This window comes from Lathyrus oleraceus, chromosome 1, assembly GCF_024323335.1.
Source record: "Lathyrus oleraceus cultivar Zhongwan6 chromosome 1, CAAS_Psat_ZW6_1.0, whole genome shotgun sequence".
In the NCBI taxonomy this organism is placed as follows: Eukaryota; Viridiplantae; Streptophyta; class Magnoliopsida; order Fabales; family Fabaceae; genus Lathyrus; species Lathyrus oleraceus.
The window spans coordinates 245,948,372-245,964,875 of NC_066579.1; positions in this window are offsets into that span (position 1 = coordinate 245,948,372).

Genomic DNA, 16,504 nt, shown 5'->3' on the forward strand with positions numbered 1-16,504 from the left:
TGCAGATGAAAAGATTGCTTTTATTCTTATTTTTAGGGTTTTTTGTGATCACTGATTTCATGCAAAAGCAAAAAGTGAAAACAAATGGAAAAACAAATGTTTAACAATGCATTAATTGAATGAAAATATCATTGTATAAATGCTGCCAACAATGTCATCACTTCTCCTTTTGGCATGGGAGAAGGGTTTTGAACAAAGTGAAAAAATTACGCTGACTTATGAATGACCGTAGGAACATCTACAGCGACCCAATTATGGCAGACGCCACCAGGTATGATGAAGTTGCTCAAATCCTCTGCATCCTCTTCCAGAATAGCAGCAGCTTCCTCAGGTTGATCAGCATGGATGAAACCTCCACTCTTGGACAAACCTTGCTCGTCGAATGCCCCAGAAGAATAGCCAATGCCATCCCGGGATCTATTGTCTTCAAGCTCGATCATCTTTCCTAAACCAGCAACTGCACCACATTCAATGGCCAGTTTCGCATCATGATTGGAAGCAAATGAAGGAGACTTCTTCTCAATCGGCTCAGCAATAGATAAAGCTTGGAAAGGAGTTCCAACTTCATCCTCAGCATCAATATAGGAGAAAGAAGACAAGTGCCTAACCAGGAGAGCCTTTTCTCCCCCTACCACAACCAGTTTCTTATTCTTGACGAATTTCAGCTTCTGGTGTAGGGTGGATGTCACGGCGCCAGCCTCGTGAATCCATGGTCTACCAAGGAGACAGCTGTAAGATGGGTGGATATCCATAAACTGAAAGGTAACTTGGAAATCACTTGGTCCAATCTTGATTGGGAGATCAACTTCCCCAATCACGGTCTTACGCGACCAATCAAAAGCTTTCACAACAACACCACTTTGCCTCATGGGAGGCCCCTGATATGACAGTCTTGAAAGAGTGGTCTTCGGCAGTACATTTATAGATGACCCGGTGTCCACCAGCACGTTGGACATGGCGTCGGTCTTGCAGTTCATAGAAATATGTAAAGCCATGTTGTGGTCTCTTCCCTCCTCAGGGAGATCAGCATCACAGAAACTCAAAGTGTTGCAAGCATTGATGTTTGCAACTATACTATCAAACTGTTCAATTGTGATATCATGATCAACATAAGCCAGGTCCAATACTTTCTGCAGAGCCTCCCTATGGGGTTCTAAATTCAGAAGTAAAGATAACACGGAGATTTTGGACGGCGTTTGTAGAAGCTGGTCTACAACGTTGTACTCACTCTTCTTGATGAGCCTCAGCATCTCATCACATTCTTCATTCACAGTTCCACTCGGGCCAACAGAAGAAACAGGAGTCTTTTATACAGAGGAGGGTTTGGCAATAGCAAGTGCCGGGTTCTGAACATTTACAGCAGCCCCAATCGGACGCTCAGCAGTGTCAGAAGCAACAGCTTTAGCCTGAGGCTTCGGTGCTGAAAACACACGACCACTACGGGTCAATCCGCTCACGTCTGCAATATTAACAACGGAAGTTGAAGGCAACAGCACTTCTTTCCCATCTTCCACAGCAATGGGATTATACCGGAAGGGAATAGCTTTATCCGAAGAATAAGGCACAGGGCCTGCAGGCTTGATTACCAATGAAGGAGAAACCTTCGGCTTGCCACCATCATAACGGATGACAACAGGCTCAGGCAATTTGAACACAGGAGAAATAACATTTACCTCTGGTTCATCTTCATCAACATTTCGATTCTGCAGAATCTCAATGGTACCCTCATCCAACAGTTCTTGCAGCTCTCTTCGCACTTGGCGACAACCCAATCTATTAACGGAGCAAATACGACATCTGTCATGGTCGTGCTCCATATGACTGTACTGACACAGCAGACGATGCAACTCGACCAATGACTGTCGAATATGACTCACATATTTGACTTTATACTTACCAGGGCAACCCTGGACCATGTTAACCGACTTCCCATGCTCGAGCAATGGGTTCTTCGTAACATTCGGGCCTGAGTCCTCAAAGCTCAGGATGCCGCATCGCATAAGGTCTTGAACCTTGGTTTTCAACGGATAGCAGTTCTCAATGTTGTGCCCCGGAGCACCGGAATGATAAACACAGTGTTGATCGGGCTTGTACCACCACTGCGGGTTAGCAGACACAACCGGAGGCTCCCTGGGAGTAACCAGTTTCCTCTCCAACAAGGAAGGATATAATTCAGCATATGACATAGGAATAGGATCGAAATTGATCTTCTTCCTATCATAATTCAGATTGGCCTGATTACTGGTACTGCCACGAGGCTGGTAAGCCTGTTGCTGTGGACGATGTTGCTATTGATATTGAGGTTGTTGCTGATGCTGATGATGTTGCTGATACTGCTGAGCATTATCTCTGAAAATAGGTGCTATATGAGCCACCTGGTGCTGGCCGCTGGCATGGCACACAGGCTTCCTCTTAGCAGAGGGTCTTCTTGGTTTAGCATGGGATTGCATAGCATGTGCTTCCCCATCTTTCTTCTTAAACGCCCCATACCGTTTAGAAGAGCTCTCATCTTTAGCCAATCGTCCTTCACGGACGCCTTCCTCCAGACGCATCCCCATGTTCACCATCTCTGTGAAATCAGAGTGAGCACTCGCAATCATTCATTCATAATAAAATGAACTAAGAGTCTTCAGGAAGATCTTAGTCATCTCCTTCTCTTCCAACGGAGGAGTAATCTGAGCTGCTAATTCCCGCCACCTCTGGGCGTACTCCTTGAATGTCTTTTTGTCCTTCTGGGACATGGCCCTGAGTTAATCACGGTCAGGCGCCATGTCAACATTATATTTATATTGCTTGACGAAGGCTTCGCCAAGATCGTTGAAGGATCGGATGTTTGCACTATCAAGGCTCATATACCACCGAAGAGCCGCACCGGACAAACTATCCTGGAAATAATGGATCAGAAGCCGATCATTATCTATTTGTGTAGACATTTTCCTGGCGTACATAACCAGGTGAGCAAGAGGGCAGGTGTTCCCCTTATATTTCTCAAAGTCAGGGACTTTGAACTTGACCGAAATCTTCACACCGGGAACCAGGCAAAGTTCAACAGCAGACTTGCCGAACAGATCTTTCCCTCGGAGGGTCTTCAATTCCTTTCGGAGCTCGAGGAATTGATCATTCATAGCTTCCATCTTCTTATTAAAATCTGGGCCCTCAGACGGCTCAGAATGATAGATGGTGTTGTCTACCCTGGGGATGGTATGCACGACAGGAGGAGGCATAGCAAGGACCGGGCTAGATGCCGGCATGGAAGCAAAAGTAGGAGCAGGAATATCTGGCATGAAACCAGGAGGCATACCCCACGGAAACCCGGCTGGCATGGCATTCGGCCCGAAGTGAGCACTAACAGCTGGCACGGTTGAAGAAGCAACCTCTGATATAACGGTCCTCTGGGGAGGAGTTGCAGGAGGTAGAGAAGGTTGATGCTGAGCAGCCAACAATTGCTCCATCAGAGCACCCAATCTGGCGACCTCTTCTTTCAGCTCTCGGTTCTCTTGTTCAAGTTGATCCATCACTCTTGCAGAATTGGCTCTGGTATAGTATTGGTGAGTCAGCTTGTCTTCAAAATAAACGAAGAGCACAGAGTTAGGCCACAGACAAGAAGACCAGAACAACACCTGCTTATGCAAAATGATGCATGCAATGCTCGTGCATATGCTTTGTTTTTTATTTCAAGGAACTTTTAGGGTTCTATTTGCAATTTTCGAAATTTTAAAGCGTTTAATAACATATGGAAAAATATCTCATCAAATATATATTTGAGACAAAGAAGTACAGCATTTTTGATTATTACAAGGGAAAAGGAAAATAAACATCCTATGGATCCCTAGAAGCTCGAGATGCTGGAAGGCGAGATACACAAAGCTTCTTGATCTCTCTCTCATATGCTGCTTCCATATCCGCTTTCTCCTTTGCAAGTCGATCATACTTCCTCTTCCAGAATTTGGAAGACTGAGGAAGCAGAGAAGTCCAGGTATCATTAGGATCATCTATCACCTGATGCTCAAGAAACTCAATCAGAGCGTCCTTCTCCTTGATTTGCTGAAGCAACTCTTCTCTTTCACGGATCCAGGCACGTGAAAGGTTTTCTTCTCTCAACTCCTCTACATCTTGGTTAGGGAGGGTTGAAGGCCCAGCCATAACCAACGGTGTAGGTCTCGGATAGTCATATGGCATCAGATACTCAGAAGCTCTCTGTCTGACCCAAGAAGTATATGGCTCCAAAGCAATGCAGTTCTTCGGACCCAATTCATTCCTACCCTTCTTCTGAATCTTGCGCCAAGCGAGGACAAATCTGGCTTTCAGGCCGTGGGGATCTTTACCCTCCTGAAAGAACACACCTTCCAACAGAATGTTATGAGGTTTATCCTTTAGGGGGAACCCAAGCTGACGACGTTCTAAGATAGGATTGTAGCTAATCCCACCACATGTACCAAGAAGAGGCACATTAGGGAATTCACCACAATAATCAATGATCTGAACAGTATCATACACGCGATCATACCAAGAGATATCATCATTAGTGAGAGACACGAGTCTCTGAGACCACCGTAGACATCCCTTGTTCTCCTTGAAAGCAACCGTATGCGGTAAGTGGGAAATAAACCACTTATACAACAGAGGCAAACAACACACAATAACTCCTCCACCCTTTGCATTCCTCAGGTGCAAAGAGACATAGGCATCACCCAACAGAGTCGGAACGGGATTAAGAACTGAGAAGATCCTAATGGCGTTCACATCCACAAATTTGTCGATGTTGGGGAATAATACCAAACCATAGATGAGCAGCACAAATAAAGCCTCAAAGGCATCCTCACTCCTGGCCTTCCCATAAACAGTAGCTTGAGCGATGAGGAAATCGGAAGGAAGACCCTGAATTCCACCTTTGGTAGTCATATGCGCTTCAATCAGGGATTCATCTATGTGCAACAAGTCTGCGATCTCTCGAGAAGTCGGAATACTCTCTAAGCCACTGAACAGCACCTAATCCAGAATCGGGATCCCAATAAGATGAGCATACTCCTCCAATGTAGGTAACAACTGACAGTCCGGAAAAGAGAAGCAGTGATACAGAGGATCATAGAACTGAGCCAAAGTACTCATTAACCCTTCATCAACTTGAGTAGTCAACAGAGGCAGAAGCTTCCCATAACGAGCTTTCAAACCCAAGGGATCTAATACATAAGATGTCAGATTCCTTAACTCTTTCACATCGGGCTGTCTAAAGCTGTACTTCTTTGTATGCCTTTTCGGTCTTTCCATGTCTGAAAATTTTGCAAATAAACCCTTTAAGTTCCTTGAAAATCTTCTGATTTTTCTGATGACATGAATGCAGATGAATGCATGAATGCATGAATACAACAATCACACTCAAGGATCAAGCAAAACACACCAGACAAAGGTCATGGGAAAGCTCATAGTATCCTTAATATCAATCATCCATTTTGGTGGATTATGGTTTTCACCTTATCGACACCCAAGTTCCATTGATATTAACGGTACATGAACCGGCTCAATCATCCTTAATATCAATCATCCATTTTGGTGGATTATGGTTTTCACCTTATCGACACCCAAGTTCCATTGATATTAAGGATGTCTGAACAACTCAACCATGAATCACGGGTTTGTTGAGAGTCACGAGCATGGAGTCTCGGTTAAGAACCACCCAAAGGGAGTGTACTAGGGTTTAAACCTGCCGAACATGTTCTACCAGAGGTTCCCATAGTCATCGTCCCATCTTTCGGATATTATCGGAGGAACGAATACTCGTATTCCAAAAATATTCTCAAGAGAGACACTTATGAGTGTAGTATCGCGTAACAATCGCATCAGATCTGACATCCGAACGACCTCCGCACTACGTCCTAAAAATAGGCCAAGATGGGCTTGGTAAACTAAGGTCCTTGGCTTCTAAGGCACATGATTGAAAGAATAATGCCTAACCACAAATAACTTGTGTGACATTATTAATCCAACATGACCTCCACCAAGTGAATGGACTCGCAAGTCAACTTGTTAAGGAATACTCCACACAAGTCGACAAGACTATGCCATTCTCCTATCCTAAGGTGCACTCGAGTTCGGGTATAGAACTCATCTCACAGAGATCACCAAGCAAACAACAATTGTATATCAAGCAATTCAAACATTACAATCAATATAGTTATCCCAAATTGTACAAAAATATGTCACATAACAGATAAACAATATCATACAACAAGGGTGAAAAGTAGGCAATACCACCAAGGCATGAAGATCCCCAACAAAGTCGCCACTTTTCTGTAGCGGTGTATTCGTCACTTTATGATTTATTGATTAAATCAAAAGCAAAGCATACAAAGAATTGAGTCGCCACCTCACTTTTATTTATCCAAAGGAATGGCTTAAAAAGCGAACAAAAGCCTAAGAAGTTTTACACATAGAAAACTAATGAAAAGATCAAAGAATCTGGGTAAGGGGTAAATTACGCAATGGGAAGGTGTTAGGCACCCAAAACGTCCTAGGTACTCCTAGGGAGCCCTTTTCACACTTGTTGTACGAAATGTTATTTGTTTATGAAAATATTTATTGTGCAAACATGGATTGAAGAGATGAGAAAAGAATATACAATTTATTATTTTTGTGTTTGAACGGATGAACCTGTTGCCTACGTACCTTTCCATGGAAGGTACGGATCAAAACGCCGTAGTTCGGCTAAAAGATTTCCAAAATATGAGTGGGTTCATTTTAAAACAAAAGCCCTAAGGTCTTTCGTTATCCACGGGAGAAGACTCAACCTTATACAAACAACAAGTCCACCATGTGAGAAAAGCTTCAACTTGCTAGTGAGGGGTTAACCCTATAATAAGTAAGGAAGTCTTACAATTCAATCACTAAGGACAAGAAGGTGAGATTAACATCAACCAACTAGGATAAATCAAACCTATGGCTAATGTATGAAACCTTATCAAGAATGGACGAAGCCACAAAACAATTGTATGAGTTGGATTAACCAATTAGGATTTATTCACAAAAGAGTGGTCAAAGTATGATTAGAATGCAATTCAAAGAAGTATTATGAAAATGGAGTTTGAAAAATCAAAGGCCTAAAGCCTAGGTTTCTAATTTGAAAAGAGAAGAGAATGTTTGCACAATATTTTTGATTAACATGCAAATGGAGGTTTAAAGAAACAAAAGGTGGGGAGGGTGAGACAGTGTAACTTCTTAGATGTTCACCTCTTGAAATCATATGTAGATGATTCAAGTGATTCCTTTGGAATAGGCAACAATGCAAGTAAGCAAATGAACAAAGCAAGATGATACCGGATGCCAATCAATGGACTTACACCAATCTCCTAAAACAAAACAATGATACCGGATGCCAATCAATGGACTTATACCAATCTCATAAACAAACATGGATACCTGATACCAATCAATGGATTTACACCAATCTCCTAAAATAAAACAATGATACCAGATGCCAATCAATGGACTTATACTAGTCTCACAAACAAAGGTGGATACCGGATACCAATCAATGGATTTACACCAATCTCCTAAAACAAAACAAATGATACCAGATGCCAATCAATGGACTTACACTAATCTCACAAACAAAGGTGGATACTGGATACCAATCAATGGATTTACACCAATCTCCTAAAACAAAACAAATGATACCAGATGCCAATCAATGGACTTATACTAGTCTCACACCATATCATAGGAACAACTGCCAAGTAATGGACTTATGCTTGTCTCCTCCATGGACAAAGCAAAAATGCTATAAAGCAAAGTTTATGAAATGATATACAAATAATGATGATAAATGAATAAAGGCACACTCAAGCAGATATGCAAAGATGAATCAAGTAAGCAGACAATCAAGTCAATTAACACACACTATACACAAGTAATTAGGCTCAAGCAAGGTTAGACTTTAAAGTCAACTGGAATGGGGTATGTTGTGCTCTTAACCCTAACATTGAGAGTTAGGGTGAAGCAGATGAAATGGAGATGAGGGGTGTGCCTCATATCTCTTATCCCTGGTCAGGGAGAGCATTGAATAATAGAAGGTGTGGGAGTTCAGAAAGTTGGAACTCTTCTCCACAAATGATTTGACTCTATAAGATCTTGGGTTAATATCCACAATGCATCAACATATTATGTGAGCAAAGGGATGACACACTAAATAGTAGGAGATGGACTACACATCTCTTTTATCTACCAATTGCCTCATAAGAGGACTTTTCCTGCTTGGCACAAAAAGTAAACAATCACAAGCATTGCCTCTTAAGGAGGACTTCAGACAGGTGCCTGCCCACATAACAAGACAGGTCTTCCAGACTACATGAAGAAGAGAGGTTATACCTAAGTGGTTAAGCAACCAAGCAAAAGCAAGTTCAAAATGAACTTAAGCAACTTATGTACCTGTGGAAACATCAAACAAATCAGTACAACTATACAGACAAACAACCAACAGTTAATATCAACAGTCAAACCCAATAAGCAAAGGCATAAGCCACAAGTCAAGCTCAAATGAGTTAACAACCCTACAAAACACACAATGTTAGTAGTCAAAGGCAAACATCAAATGCTCAAATGATGGAGCATCATGAACCATATAACTTGGATGTTCAACCTGAAATCAAAGCTCAAACATGAGAGGCAAACCACTAGGTCAAAGCCTAGGGTCAAAGATGGAGAAAAAATTTAAAACAGAAGCTGAAAATTAACATGAATCAACTTCAAACACATCTTGAAACAATCCAAAAGGTCTCACATCAATATCATATACCAAAAGCATTTCATGATTAATTGAAGTTCAAGGCTATTTTAAAGCTCAAATGTGACCAACCAGAATGAAAAATCTCAATTAAATCAGAAATCAGTCAATAAATTCCCAGAAAATTCATGCTCAATCACAACATCCATAATATGTATCACACAAAAATATCAGAACAATTGGAGATCATTTGATAGGGTAATCACATCACATAAGATGAGCAAGCAAAGGTGTCACACAAATTGTCACACCAACATTCACATGACCATAAAACAGAAACTACAAATGGTAAAAATACCAAATCAACACCAAAATGTCAAGCCAAGAGTCTAGTTTTATCATGCAAATTTTCAGATCCATTGGATAAAAACTCAGCATTTCACAAAAGATATGGCAAGGCAATGTACAACATACATACATGTTCACAAACCCTAGGGAATATTTATTTTCCAGCCATGCACAATTTATGGAAAAATAACCAAAAAAAACTAGAGAGAAAATGCAACATGATGCAAAAAACCTCATATTTTTTGGATGTATTTTCAATTAGATATGGATTTTAGAAGATGAAGAAAAAAATGAAAAAATGATATGAGAAGCATATGAACACATGGGAAAAATAAATAAATGAAGCAATGGAAATATGTTGGCACGGAGAATCGAACCGAAGCAAAATTCAAATTGGCGCGCGCCTTGGCTGAAACGCAGCCATTTTGGTACAAACCCTAAGTACACGTGCATGCATAATCCGCAGGTAACAATGAAGAACACGCATGTAATTTCGCAGGAAACGGTATGAAGGTCCTAGCAAAATCTGTAGGAAAAGTGCAGGCAACTATGAACATGATGAAGATCTTCAAGATCTTCATCCACAAAATTCCAGAAAAAAATCAACATGTCCAGAATTGCAAATCATGCATATCATTGGATTCATCATGCAACATACATTCACAATCCATAATCATTTCAACAAGAAACATAACAACAAGCACGGATCGAAGAGATTAAGAATCATCAACCAAACTTTAAACACTCAGTTCTCCCTCAATTTTGCAGGAAATTCATTGATTCAAAGCTCATAATACTCAGTGTCAAAAGATCAACAATAATTGCATAATAATTTCAAGAATTAGAGAGGTCGATTTGTAACCTCTTTGATGAGCAGAGCTGGATTTCGTGTTGTTCAAGCTGTGTAATGGCTCAAAAACTCCTCACTGATGCTTGTGAAGTTGATTAGGAGAGAACTCGAAGCTCAAGTGCACACGATTTTGCCAGAATTTGGATTTGCCATGGTAGCTTCAAGCTTCACAAATGCTCCAATCTTGCACTGTTTCCACTGATTCCACGTATGATCCTGCTCAAGATCAACTCAACAACAAGAATTAAGCAAGAAAATGGATTGAATATGAAGAATGTGGAAGAAAATTTTGAGAGAAAAGTTTTTGTATTCTAGATCTAGATCTGAAAAATGAAGTGTTGTTAGCAGAAAAACAGTTATAATTTGCTATATATACCTCTCCCTAATCACTCTCCTAAACATGTTTAAGCAATGGTTAAGTGGATTAGCCAAAAATGGAGTGTTTGTGCAAATTGGCATTTAACCCTATGCATGAAAATGCATGGTGAATAGTGCACGGGTTTGTGTTTAAATTCACTTAAAAACTCATTTTGAAGCTAAATGCCATGGTACCATGCTTAAACAATGCACCAATTTCAAATTTTGAAAATTCCCTCCAAAAATCCAAGAATGTGCAAATGATTATGTGATGAGAATTGGTGTAATGCAATGCATATTTTGGAAAGTAGAGGTGAAGAGAAGAATGTACAAAAAAGAGCCATTTGAATTGGACATTTGGTTGAGAAGTTATGCACATTTGAATCTCCAAGTACACTTTGCCATGTTTTGATCACATCTCCTTAACCACACATGAGAAATGGATGATCTTGGACGTTTTGGAAATGGGAGAGAAAGGTCTACAACTTTCGTGTTCAACAAAATTTCATTTGAATATTTTTTGATGGTGTAATTTGAAGTTGAAGTTAGGTTAAAACCTTTCCATTTTTGGCAATTTTGAATTATAGGTCACTTTCCATTTTTAGAAAGTTTTGACCTGACTTTATTTTCTTCAATGTTGATGTTTGAAATGACAAATGAGACTTGTTTGAACATGAATGAAGTATTTCTAATCACTTCCCACCTCCAAATCCACAGTTGACTTGGCAGTTGACTTTCTAGGCCTCCAGTTGACCTGGCAATGTTCTGATGAAATTCAAGCCTCTACCACTTGGGATTTTGATTCAAAATGATGTCATGGCTCATATAAGCTCTTGTGAATGATTGTGGGGTCCAAATTCTCAAGAATGGCCACCATCTATGGCTCAATGACTGCCTTTGACTGCTTTGACTATTGATTGCTTCATCTGCAAGACAAAGGTTAGATGACATATTTTTGTACTTTTGGTTAGTGATAAAAGGAAATGCCATGATATACAAATGCAAAACATGCTTGGTGATCAAGAGTCACTCTCAGGGCAACCCAACCAAAGGAAAGCAAGTAATGTGCACAATGATCCTTGAGGCAATGAAATGATATGATATGATGCCATGAGGGATCTTAGGGACAAAATTGGGGTCTTACATTGTGCTATATATATCAAGCTGAATATATAGCAGCTGGAAGTAGCTGTTCTCAACAGGGTTGGTTGTAACTAATGTTGACTGAATACAATGTCACACACGATGTCATGACATTGTACTATGACAAACTGAGTGCTACAACTATGTCCAAAAATCCTATTCAGCACAACTGGACCAAGCACATTGATTTTTGTCATCACTTCATTAGAGAATTTATGGAAGACAAAATCATAGCACTAAAGCATGAAATGCAATTAGCTGACAAATTTGCAAGGGTTTTGGATGATAATCAGTTTGAATGTGTAAGAGAGAAATTGGGGATTTGTATTCTTGTGAAGTTATAGAAATTAAAGTGGAGTGGAAAAGGTAATAAAAATATTGTCTGCCCGCTTAAAAGAAAGAGCCACATTTATGATAAATACCTAGTATTGGAACTAGTATCTATGCCATTTCCACACGTTACCTCAACACAACCATTTCCATTTTCATCCAACTTCTCAGACAACCTTTGCTAGGGAAAAGAGATTTTTATCAAAAGTTCAACAAAATGTCACAACATCCCTCATCCTCAGGATCAAAACCCACTCACAAAGGAAGGACTCCCTCCATGGAGTTTCTGGATGAAGATATTCTGGAGATTATTCCCCTCTATGTTATTCCAAGCGACGTCCCTGGCCCTTCTTCCACGGCTGGAAGTAATCAAGGTAACATTCCTAATAAACCTCCTCATAAGGATGACATGCACTTTACTGATCGTACCATTGGGAACCTAGTAACTAGGATTCTAAACGAAGGGCATGCAGTCAAGGGTGTTTCTACCCCTCTATCTAGAAGGGACCCCTCACCTGAGGTGGAACCCCAAACTGAGAAAGATGATGATTCATCTAGATCAGAGAAAGAAGTGGCTGCTGAGGGATTATGCTCTCTAGGTAAAACTGTGCCTAGTAAGAAACCAGCAGATGTTTCTTATGAAACTACTGAGAAGTGTTGCTAGGAAATTGAAGACCAGAAAAGGGAAGATTGTGGCTGAAATGATGACAGCAAGAAAAGGTAAAAAGGTTACTGGTGTAGGACCCTCCAAATCATGGAGTAAAGTGGAGGTTAAGAAGAGGAAGGCCAGAGAGAGTTCTGACTCTACAGATGATATCGAAAATGATGTCACAGACATCTCTCCTGTAAAAAGGAAGACTGTTAAAAAGTCTCCAGCCAAGGTTGCAGCTGTGCACTTAGACAACATTTCCTTCCATCTGGAAGATGGTGCTGCCAAGTGGAAGTTTGTCATTCAAAGGAGAGTTGCTGTTGAAAGGGAGCTAGGAAAGGAGGCTGTAGAAGTGAAGGAAGTGATGGAATTGATCAAGAATGCTGGTCTGATGAAAACTGTTGTTGCTTTGCCCCAATGTTTTGAAGGGTCAGTGCAAGAGTTTGTTGTGAATATCCCAGAGGATATTTCTAAAAAGAGTAACAAGGAATTCTGCAAGGTCTTTGTGAGAGGTAGATGTGTGAGGTTCTCCCCAACCATAATCAATAAGTTCTTAGGGAGAGGAACTGAAGGAGGTGTGGAGTTAGAGGCTACAAACAATGAAGTCTGTATGACTATTACTGCTGGCCAAGTCAAGGAATGACCTAGTAAGAAGCATCTATCAGCTGGCAAGTTAACTATTAAATATGCCATCTTGCACAAGATTGGTTCAGCCAACTGGGTGCCAACAAACCATATCTCAACCATCTCTAATGGTCTTGGAAGAATCATCTATGCTATTGGAACCAGGCTAAACTTTGATTTTGGAAGGTTTATGTTTGATCAAATTGTTAGACATGCCTCCACTAATGCAGTAAAGCTGCCTATTGCCTTTCCATCTATCATCTGTAGAATTATCTTAAGCCAGCAACCAAGCATTCTCAACACAAGTGATATTCCCAGAAGAAGGAAGCCTCCACTGTCCATTCACTACAAGTTGTTTGAAGGAAGCCATGTCAATGATGTTGTCGTGACATCTGCAAGGAAGGAGCTATCCTCTCAAGGTGGCTTGATTGCTCAATTAAAGGAAACTTGTAAGGAGCTGGATACTAGTATTAGGGTTGCCAAGGCAAGGAAAGAAGCTTTAGAGGTTCTCATTAGTGGTTTAGAGAAGGAAGAGATGGATAAGGCTGGTGAAACCAAGGATTCAGATGCCAATACCTCAAGTGAGAGGTCCAATGCTCAATTTAGTGGCAGTTCTGATTCTGAAGGTGAAGATGATGCTACTTCCTTAGACTGAGTGGTAATGGTTCCCCCTGTTATGAAGACTGTGTGTGTTGTATGCTGTTATCAACACTGGTCCCCCTGGTGGTTTAGCTGTTTTGGATGCTGGATGTTTTGGTGTTTTTTTTAATGTGTGTAATTTGGGGCAGTCCTTACTGATGCCTTGATGTAACTTTTGGGCTCTTAATGAGTTCCATTGATTTCTAATTATCTCAGCTATTACAGCTGTGTATATTTATGGTTTGTATCTCCTAACATTTATATTTTAACATTTTATATGTTATAACATCTGTTGTGACATTCTCTGCTAGGCTGATTGACATTTATTTTGTCTAATTGGTCACCTTTGGTCTATTTTGACTAAAAAGGGGGAGAAGTGATTATGTGGAGAGCTGCAGTTAAATGTGTGGATTATGGATATCTGCAGTGCTGTTGTAGCTAGTTAGGCTAAACAGGTGAACAACTGATGTGGGACAGAATAATATTCTGTTCTGTGATGTTAAAGGAGATGTCAGAATGTGATTCTGAATGTTACAGATGTTGAAGGAGATGTCAGAAGGACATTCTGATTGTTATAGGTGTTGTTATTACATGTGTTGTTATTGTTAAAGGAGATGTCTGTATTGAACAGACCTAGGGGGAGAAGAAGTACCCGTGTGCATTTGTGTGTTTTACTGGTTGCTATTATAGCTAGTAATTCTGTTTGCTTCTGCTGCTGCTTAAACATTGTTATGATGTTTAACTGCTGATGTTTTTTTTCTTGTGAACAAAATGGACAGATATATGTTTTAGCCAAAATTTTCTAAAGGGGGAGTTTGTTGGTTCTAAGTGTTGGCAGCAATTTTGGTAAAACAAAGAGTGTTCACAAGATGTTGCATGTGATGTCTTAACATAAGATATCTTGTACCTGCTGGTGGTTTAAAAACATAATTATGTAGGATTGTTTCAGGATGTCATACACGATGTCATGACATCTGATATTATGTACCTGCTGGATATTTAAAATGGAATTATGCAGGATTGTTCCAGGATGTCAGACCCGATGTCATGACATCTGTACACAGAACATTCAGGGTGAGTGTTATGTGTTATGTGATTGCGCTTTTAATGGCAATCTATGTATGATTGAAGATCTGATTTACAATCGCATTCAATCATTAATTACAACCAAATTTACTTAGTTTCCAAAGTGATCTAATCAGCTGTCATGAGAAGATTTGAATGGAAAATAGTTTTAGGGTTTCAAGATGTCCAAGCCCAACTGAATGCTTCTATAAATAGGACATGGAAAACCTGATTTTATACACAACCAATACAAAGTGAAATATTGAGAGAGAATAAGGGTTTGTGTCTTGTGTGGTCGTGTGAGTTGTAAACCATTCAATTCATCCATAGACGATTGAATTGGTCTGATTTGTGAGTTGTAATTTGTCACTCTAAGCTTTTAAGCATGAGTGTGTGTCTACTTGATTGAAGTTGTTAAGCAAGATCAAGTGCGTGTCTACTTGATTGAAGCTGCTAAGTAAAATCAAGTGTGTGTCTTTGAAGAGTGTCTTCTTTTCATAAGTAATTGTTGTTTAAAATCACTGGTGTGATTGAGGGGGAGTGAGTGGGTTCTCATATCTAAGAGTTCTTAAGTAGAAGTCACATGGGTATAGATTAGGTGAAAAAGACTGTAACTTGTGGAGTGTACTGAGAGTCTTTGAACTGATTCTATTTAGTGGATTTCCTTCCTGGCTTGGTAGCCCCCAGACGTAGGTGAGTTGCACCGAACTGTGTTAACAATTGCTTGTGTCTCTTGCATTACTATTCTTTATCTTTATCTTGTTTGCATTATTCAGATATTAGTGTCGTGACATTACCTTCGACATCTCATATCTGATACCAGAATTTCAATCAAAAACATTGCATTTCATGCATCATTTGCATAACAGGTTTCTTCTGCCATATGTCTTATCAGTTATTCTTCTTTGCTTCAGCCAAGCTGACTCACCGATACAACACTCGCGCCAATCAACCCATAATCATGGAACATTTGGAACAAGAGAACAAAGAGTTGAAGGATGAGATTTCCCGATTGACTTCCATGATGGAGTTTGTTCTTGCTGCACAAAATCAGTCTTCACCAAATCCCGTAACTCCTCCCTAGAGGACTGTTATCTCCGAGGTTTCTACCTTAACCATTCTTGTTGCTGCTACTCAATCCGGTTCGTATATGCCTGCTGGATTCCCGTAGGGGATACCACCAAATTTCATGCCTGAAGGGTTTACGCCCACTTTTTCTTGACTGCCGGCATCTAGCCCGATCATGTCTGTACCACCTCTATTTCTTCATACCTTGCCTCGTGTTGAGGACACCATTTACCATTCTAAGCCATTTGAGGGCCCATATGTTTATGAAATGATGGATGAAATGAATGATCAATTCCTTGAGTTGTGTAAAGAGTTGAAGACTCTGAGAGGAAAAGACATGTTTGGTAAGAGTGTTGCTGAGCTCTGCCTGGTATCGAATGTGAAGATCCCGGTGAAGTTCGAAGCTCCTGACTTTGAAAAGTATAAGGGAAATACTTGTCCCCTGAGCCACCTTGTTATGTACGCCAGAAAGATGTCAACTCAAACTGATAATGATCAGTTATTGATTCACTACATCCAAGACAGTTTGACTAGTGCTTCTTTGAGATGGTATATGCGGTTAGATAGTGTAAGTGTTCGTACGTTCAATGATTTGGGTGAAGCTTTTGTGAAGAAATATAAGTATAATATGGATATGGAGCTTGATAGAAACCAGTTAAGGTCTATGTCTCAGAATGATAAAGAGACATTTAAGGAGTATGCTCAGAGATGGAGG